General features: G+C 37.1%; 2 non-coding genes across 2 annotated transcripts; one reads left to right on the top strand and one right to left on the bottom strand.

Annotated features, from left to right (window-relative positions):
• The first annotated feature begins 1401 nt into the window (after positions 1-1401).
• On the top strand, positions 1402-1473 carry TRNAH-GUG (transfer RNA histidin (anticodon GUG)). Its single transcript has one exon. It is a non-coding gene; the product is annotated as a tRNA-His (tRNA).
• Positions 1474-1946: 473 nt separating this feature from the next.
• Positions 1947-2018, bottom strand: TRNAH-GUG (transfer RNA histidin (anticodon GUG)). Its single transcript has one exon. It is a non-coding gene; the product is annotated as a tRNA-His (tRNA).
• Between the last annotated feature and the right edge of the window lie 7228 nt (positions 2019-9246).

The raw sequence follows: 9246 nt of genomic DNA, 5'->3' as shown, positions 1-9246 counted from the left end.
GATGGATGGATGGATACATATATACATACATACATACATACATACATACATTACATACATATCTTCATCATCATCATCATCATCATCATCATCATCATCATCATTTTAGCCATTGTGTATATCCACTGCAGGATGAAGGCCTCTTCTGCATATTTCCAACCAATAGGGTCCTGAGCTTTCTTTTGCCAAGATAGAAGAAGATAGAATTCTTTATTGGCCAAGTGTAATTGGACACACAAGGAATTTGTCTTTGGTGCATATGCTCTCAGTGTACATAAAAGAAAAGATACATTTGTCCAGAATCAATCATGAGGTACTACACTTAATTAGTGTCATAGGGGTCAAATAAGCAATGAGGAAACAATCAACATTAATAAAAAATCTTAAGGATACAAGCAACAAGTTGCAGTCATAAATAGGAGGAAATGGGTGATAGGAATGTTGTCAATCCAATTGAAACCTTCCTGAACTGTTGATATTTAAGATTAGCAAATTGATAGAGTTGGAAGAGATCTTGTAGATCTTCTACTCTACCTCCGTCCCCCCCCCCCCCCCGCCCTCACCTCTACCCTAGCACGAGATCCTGCACTTTTTCTGACAGATGGCTGTCTAATCTCTTCAGAAGTTGTAGGAACTTCATCACTGGAAGTTTTCAAGAACAGAACAGAATAGAGTAGAGTAGAGTAGAGTTCAATTCAATTCTTTATTGGCCAAGTGTGATTGGACACACAAGGAATTTGTCACTGAGAGCATATGCTCCAATAGACAAATTCCTTGTGTATCCAATCACACTCGGCCAATAAATTATTCTATTCTATTCTATTCTATTCCATTCCATTCCATTCCATTCTTGAAAGTGTCCAGTCGGTTCTATCAATTGATTGTTCTCACGGTCAGAAAATTTCTCCTTATTTTTAGGTTAACTCTCTCCTTGATCAGTTTATCTTAATGTCCTTGAGGCTTAAAGGCGAGAAGAACCTGTTCTTCCTTTAATTATTTTTATTTGCACTGCGCTCCCTGATTTTATTTTAAATAAAATCCATTTGCAGATGTCTGATGTTATGGAATTAATACTGTATTTCAAAGCCCTCCTATTCCCAATCTCCATCTGAAATGGGAAGTCAAAATTATATAAAGTTATAGTGTAACATATTTTTTTAAAAAATAATAATAACAGAAAGCTACAATACATTTGTGCGAAATGTAATATGTGTCCACATAGGAGCAAAAAAAAAAAATCCTTATAGTAAGATAAAAGTAACGAAAGAAATTTTTTAAAATGAAATGAACAATTAGGACGAAGTTTCAATTGTATGGATTGACACTAGAGGGCAGTAGTCTCACAGCTCTGTTAGAGGGGGATGCAAACCAATCCAGTTTGAACAGTTTCTCCAATAGCTTGCCGTGATCGTATAGTGGTTAGTACTCTGCGTTGTGGCCGCAGCAACCTCGGTTCGAATCCGAGTCACGGCAAAAGAGAGAAAAAGAAACCAGCAAAAGGAGAAATTTTTAAAGGGTTTTTTATGTTATTTTATTAATTAAAAAATTAAAAAATACCTTTGTTTGAAACTCAAGAGGTTACCAAGCAGTGCATTTTTTAAAAAAAGTTTATTTTATGTATTTCAAACACCATAGGCTCTTCAGAAACACTTGGGACTTAATAGGAGAGTGTAATGCACATGGTAACCTTATTTTTTTTTAAAAAAATCAGCAATTATTTTACACATGAAATAATAAATAATAGGCCTGCATTATTTGGAGAGCTGCAATTGTGGCTATTTTTCAACTAGCAAGTATACCTTTACGTAGAGAGTAAGGGGATATGAGTGGCTCATTAAACCACATTATCTGGAATAGTTTTCTGTAACTTTTCATAACTTTTTAAAATTAGGAAACCGTTAAACAAGATAAGAGAGAGTTTTGGGATTAAAAACGTGCTCCTCATGTGCCGTGACTCGGATTCGAACCGAGGTTGCTGCGGCCACAACGCAGAGTACTAACCACTATACGATCACGGCGAGCTACGTTGGAGCTGACAACCCGGCGGCTTTTTTTTTTCTCATCTAGACTAAATGATGACGTTTGTGCTTTTAGCGCCACCTACTGGCGAAAGCATATTGCAAAGATATTGCCTTTGAATATCTCCTCGGCTCCAAATGAGATGGACTTCATTTCCCTGCGGGGTTTTTTCTTTCTTTCTCTTTTAGGTGGGAGCAATAAGCAATTTAAGGAAAGGAGCAAAATTATTTAGGCTTTCCCAGGGGCAAAGATACATGCACAGCATTATGCTAAGAACAGGTTTGATCCCATGAGTAGCCTAAGAAAATATAAAACTGAAACAAAACCTTTATAAAAAAAAAGAAACATAGAAAATTGAAGAAAAAGACCCCATGGTCCATCTAGTCTTCCCTTATATACTTCATGTATTTTATCTTAGGATGGATATATGTTTATCCCAGGCATGTTTAAATTCAGTTACTGTGGATTTACCAACCCAATCTGCTGGAAGTTTGTTTCAAGCATCTACTACTCTTTCAGTAAAATAATATTTTCTCACGTTGCTTCTGATCTTTTCCCCAACTAACCTCAGATTGTGCCCCCTAGTTCTTGGGTTCACTTTCCTATTAAAAACACTTCCCTTCTGAACCTTATTTAATCCTTTAACATATTTAAATGTTTCGATCATGTCCCCCCTTTTCCTTCTGTCCTCCTTCTCTCCTTCTGTCGTCCTTTAACATTGATAATTGAAGAAAAAAATATTTAATAACTGTCTAGTAACAATAGAAAACAAATAGAAAAAAACTAAATGAGCGATTTTAAAACTATTTTAAATAATAGGTTACAAGTAAAACATATTCATAAATATTAGAAACTCTAATAGAAACAATATTTTGTTCTTCACTATTTTGATTATTTGGCATTTTGTTCTATTAATTATGTGTGCTACCAAAGATGGACATTTATATAAATGAACTGCAGACTTTTTACTAAATCTGCACTTCTATTTCTACTAGTTTTTCTCATCATTCCTATCATCCTTTTCCTCCCATTTAGGACTGTATGACTGTAACTTGTTGCTTGTATCCTAAGATTGTTATTCATATTGATTGTTTCTTCATTGCTTATTTGACCCCTGTGACAATCATTAAGTGTTGTACTACATGATTCTTGACAAATGTATCTTTTTCTTTTATGTACGCTGAGAGCATATTCACCAAGACAAATTCATTGTGTGTCCAATCACACTTGGCTAATAAAATTCTATTCTATTCTATTCTATTCTATAAAAAAAAAAAAAGGCAAAATTTTTAAAAATGGATTTGGAGGAAAACCCATGAGAAATAAGGAGAAAATTAATGAGAGTACTAATGATGCTACCTACCTTGGCTAAGGAAACATCTGCAAGTACCCCTCATTTCAACCAGGGCCTGAACTACAAATATTCTTCTTTAGTGGAAGCAAATTAAGTTATTATCATTTGGCTCCAGCCTTTTCCCTGTCCTAATGTTTCTCTCTTACTAGTATCATGTACTGTATATCAACATTGTTATATCTTTGTATACTACCAATATGTACTTGACAAAACAATCAATAAAAATAAATAAACTCTAACTCTAAAGAGCAGCTTGGCAGTGAGATGGATGGCATGTAAAATAAATAAATAAATAAATAAATAAATATAATCACATGGTTATTGGACATTACTACTGAAGAGTAACATTAATACTCATGGAGTATTAACGATCAACTTTGGGGTCGGACGACCATTTCACAGGGGTCGCCTAAGACCAGGGGGAAAGACAAATTTCCCATGGTGTTAGGAACTAAAGCTGGTGCCTTGGAATTTATTTTTACAATCCAACCAATCAGGTGTGTCCCTCTGGCATTCCTACCAATCAGCTTAAAGCTCTGTTGGGAAAATTGGCACTAGACTTATGGTTGGGGGTCACCACAACATGAGGAACTGTACCAAGGGGTCGCGGCATTAGAAAGGTTGAGAACCACTGTTATAGTGATCAGCGAGATCTGGTCAACATAACACAGGAGCCTTTGGTTTCCTTTGAAAGAGAAATTTCTTTCGATTCTTGGCGTCTAGTAATAATGATAGGCATAATTAGATTATATATCATTATAATTTTACAGACAAAATGTAGAGCTGCTCTCTTATTGCTTTTACTTGGCATCCAAAATCCCCTTGCACCTTAAAGTGACTCTGCCTTCAGCCAACTTAGTGCTGTCTTTGCAACTTTCCTTCAAGTCTTGAAATAAAAAAAGTCCTGTTTTCCGTGTCAAAACCCACATCGTCATGGCAGCATCATGTGATATATTGTGACTTTTTTCCCCTTTGCCAAGCTGGGCGTGGACAGCGCATGATGCATTCAGCCTGCGAGCTGTGAGTTTGACAGCCCTGCGTAGCTGAAGGAGTTTCAGAAAACACCCTTCTACCCAGTTGTGAGAAAACAACTTTAAACATTTGCAAAATGTGGAACCACTTGGGGATGATTGAGGCCCACTCTTATGTTTGAATGATCTGAGGAACCACAACGAATTGAACATTTTAATTATTTATTTTCTAAACCTAGAGCTTTGCTAAACCATCTCCTATGGGTTTCGTCCTCAGAATGTCAGAAAAATTCATCCTCAAATTTTAGATTGGGGTCAATTGGGGGAGGGGGAAGGTCACAAAGAAGAGTTTTGGAGGTGCAGATTATCGTAACAGCCTGTCACCAATGCATAGGGCTACCTCTGAAAAGTGTTCGGAAACTTCAGATCGTGCAGAATGCAGCCGCGAGAGCCATCGTGGGGCTTCCAAGATTCGCCCACGTTTCTTCAACACTCTGTGGCTTGCATTGGCTGCCGATCAGTTTCCGGTCACAATCCAAAGTGTTGGTCATGACCTTTAAAGCCCTACATGGCATTGGACCAGATTACCTCCAGAACCGCCTGCTACCGCACGAATCCCAGTGACCGATAAGGTCCCACAGAGTTGGCCTACTCCAGGTCCCGTCGACTAAACAATGTCGTTTGGCAGGCCCCAGGGGAAGAGCCTTCCCTGTGGCGGCCCCGGCCGTCTGGAACCAACTCCCCCCTGGAGATTAGAACTGCCCCCACCCTCCCTGTTTTTCGTAAACTACTCAAGACTCATTTATACCACCAGACATGGGGGAGTTGAGATAGCTCTTCCCCCTAGGCCATTACAAGTTATGCATGCTATGTTTGTGTGTATGTTTGGTTTTATAATAGGGGTTTTTAGTTGTTTTTTATTATTGGATTGTACATGTTGTGTTTATTATTGTTGTTAGCCACCCCGAGTCTGCGGAGAGGGGCGGCATACAAATCCAATAAATTATTATTATTAATTATTAATTATTAATTATTAATTATTAATTATTAATTATTAATTATTAATTATTAATTATTAATTATTAATTATTAATTATTAATTATTAATTATTAATTATTAATTATTAATTATTAATTATTAATTATTAATTATTAATTATTAATTATTAATTATTAATTATTAATTATTAATTATTAATTATTAATTATTAATTATTAATTATTAATTATTAATTATTAATTATTAATTATTAATTATTAATTATTAATTATTAATTATTAATTATTATTGTTGTTGTCATGTCATCTGATCAAACAAACTGCTTGTTAAAACGTCTTTTAACAATAGCAACAAAAAGATGATCAACCAACACAATTGAAGGACACTGCTCTTTTACTGCTAATGTATATACAGTATACATATATCAAATGATGCTTCATTTAAAACTAGAAATGGTTTTAACCCAGAGAAACACTTCCCAGATAGAGACTAGATAATAACAGTGCGCTCTTTAATTATGCTACATGAGTCTCACACATTTCACAATTATAGCAATCACTGTTTCCCTTTTAGAAGTTTTGATAGGAATGTGTCAGTTTTGCTAATGAGAATGCTACATATGTTTCAGTGAAGAAAATGGGCCATTGTAAAATAAAGACGTATCAAGAATAGATGTCAAATTGAACCAGGAAACATGCTAAATGTTTCACAAAGATTCCCACAGAGATGATTTGGGGTATAACAAAATTGATTTGCAATAATAGCCAACTGTAATGAAGTGAAACCATACCATTTTATTAAAACAAATAATACCCTTCAATTTAATTTAGTGCAACATCAATCATGCAAGTTTCAAACAGGCCTGCAACAATTATGGGCTATTTTGAAAACTGTTATATCTTGATATCACAGCCAGCAGTAGAAATCTGACAGTTGGCCTTTACAATGTGTTTGCCCCAGACAATTATAGTCCAGAGTAAAGTATATTGTAGAGGTAGAGGGTGTCATGCCATAGAGACAATATTTGAAAGTGTCTTTCAAAAGGATTTAGACTACAGCACACTTTTTCCAATGCAATCAAACTTTTTGGGAAACCTGGGTTTAAAATTAATATATAGGGTGGTTGCATGAAATGAAAGTGGTTGCATACTCAATTATGATTGCTAAAAAGACATAAAGATTAATTGAGTCAGGTCAACATTCTCATGAGTACAAGTTAGATGAAATTGATTCCTGATGACCTTCTATGTTGGAGTCTTCTGTATATGATAAAGGACATTTGAGCCATTAGTTCAAGGTTTCCCAACTTTGGCAACTTTCGAGATATCTGGACTTGAACTCTCAGAATTCTACTGCCAGTACAGCCATTGTTAAGAATTTTGGGACCGAGATGAAGCCATAGAGAAGTGGTTCTCAACCTTTCTAATGCGCAACCCCTTAATACAGTTCCCTATGTTGTGGTGACCCCAACCATAAGTCTAGCACCAATTCTCCCAACAGAGCTTTAAGCTGATGGCAGCAGGGTCAGAGGCAGGGTGGGTTACTGCCCGGACTGGGGGGGAATGCAGTGGGGTAGCGAAAATGGAGCTCTACCTAGAGCACCCAATTTGCACTGAAAGATGTTGAAATAAAATGCAGGGCGTCCTGCATAAGCCACGCCTACAGTGTGGTAGTAAAAATTTTGGTAGCCCTTCACTGGTCAGAGGACACCCCCACTGTAAATGCCTGATTGGTTGGATTGTAAAAATATGTTCCAAGGCACCAGAATAGAAGCTTTAGTTCCTAACACCATGGGAAATTTGTGTTTTACCAGGGTCTTAGGCGACCCCTGTGAAACAGTCGTTCAAATCCCCAAGGGGTCCTGACCCCCAGGTTGAGAACCACTGCCAAAGAGCCACAGAGGACCTTAAACAGGATTGAATTTGAACAAATATGAGCTCCTTGGATGAGCAAATATGAATATATTGTAGAACCCATGTTAAGCCGCAGAGATGATTCAGTAAGTTATTTGGAAGAGCTTGTGATCCATTTCTCTAGTGGAGATATAAATTCTTTAAAACATGGAATACTTTTTTACAGTATAGGCTGGTATGAGAACGTGAGGCCATATTTATATAATAAGTGGTTAGCAACTTTTGCATTGTGCTACATACATTCAGCAAACAAATGAATTAAACCTATATCTGCAGCTAGGTTCTGCCACAAACTTCTGTCACAAATGGCTCTGTATCGAAAAAGATGTACAGTACAGTGATACCTCATCTTAAGAACTTAATTGGTTCCAGGACATGGTTTGTAAGGTGAAAAGTTTGTAAGATGAAAAAATGTTTCCCATAGGAATCAATGGAAAAGCGATTAATGTGTGCAAGCCCAAAACTCACCCCTTTTGCCAGCTGAAGCGCCCATTTTTGCATTGCTGGGATTCCCCTGAGGCTCCCCTCCATGGGAAACCCCACCTCTGGACTTCCATGTTTTTGTGATGCTGCAGGGGAATCCCAGCAGCGCAAAAACAGGTGCTTCGCTGGCAACGGAATTCCAGAGGTGGGGTTTCCCAGCGAGGAGAGCCTCAGCGAAATTGCAGCATCGCAAAAACATGGAAGTCCTCGAAACCCCACCTCTGGACTTCCATGTTTTTGTGATGCTGCGATTTCGCTGAGGCTCCCCTCACTGGGAAACCCCACCTCCGGACTTCTGTTGCCAGCAAAGCACCTGGTTTTGCGCTGCTGGGATTCCCCTGCAGCATCGCAAAAACACAGAAGTCTGGAGGTGGTGTTTCCCATGGAGGGGAGCCTCAGGGGAATCCCAGCATTGTAAAAATAGGTGCTTTGCTGGCAACAGAAGTCCGGAGGCGAGGTATTCCAGTGGTGGCGGCTTGGGTTTGTAAGGTGAAAATAGTTGGAAAAAGAGGCAAAAAAATCTTAAACCCTGGGTTTGTATCTCGAAAAGTTTGTATGACGAGGGGTTTGTAAGACGAGGTATCACTGTATTTAAATTTAAGAAATCTTCCATTCTGCTTATAACTTTCAAAATATTACATCTATTGCTATCCAAAGTACTAAAATGGGTCATGGATGGGGAGAGTTTAAGAGTACATATTTTAAAAAAACATCATTAAGAATAAATCCTGTTTAACAACATCACCACCAACAACAACATTTAAATTAAGATACAGAATGACAACCTAGGAAGACTGGACTTGGGTACACCACATAAGTGTTGGACCATTGCTATCACTAAGCACACTAAGTACACAGGAAGCAGAGTCATGGCTTTATAACTAGTCAGACCTAGTGTGCCTTGACAGCGCTTTTCAAAAGCCCATTAATAATATATATGCTACATCAAGTTGTATTTACAGAGAGAGTCTCTTAAACACATCTGATCTATTATGTAGCCTTCAACTATTACGTGTAGTAGCCTTGATCAACTCTTACTCTTAGGAATACATTTTCAAACATCCTCAGCAAAACAATCAAAATATTTGATGGACGTGAAAGCATGAAAATCCTGCTCTCTCAACATAATATTTATCTTGGAATATTAGAATTTTATTGAATTATAAAAAAACAACATAGAACAGTATGCTTTTTTCCATTACCACATTATCAACATTTATTTTGTATGATATCTATTGTATTAATGATATAAGGTAGTAGAACCACCTTTAAGTAAAATAACTCTTACATATACTTAAAGCTAGAATACATTTAGTTTCTGGTTGCCAAGGTTGAGAAATACTGATCTAATGTATTTTCTGAGTACACGAACATACATTAAATTGAATGCACATGTATTGGTAGTTTTGGACCAAACCTAAAGCATGATTATAATATACTGGTTAGACCATTGATGGCAAACGTATGGCACAGGTGCCACAGGTGGCACACAGAGCCATTTCTGCT

The sequence above is a fragment of the Erythrolamprus reginae genome, chromosome 2 (assembly GCF_031021105.1).
Source record: "Erythrolamprus reginae isolate rEryReg1 chromosome 2, rEryReg1.hap1, whole genome shotgun sequence".
Lineage (NCBI taxonomy): Eukaryota > Metazoa > Chordata > Lepidosauria > Squamata > Dipsadidae > Erythrolamprus > Erythrolamprus reginae.
Note: the sequence above shows the minus strand (reverse complement) of the source record. Positions and strands in the feature narration are given on the sequence as shown.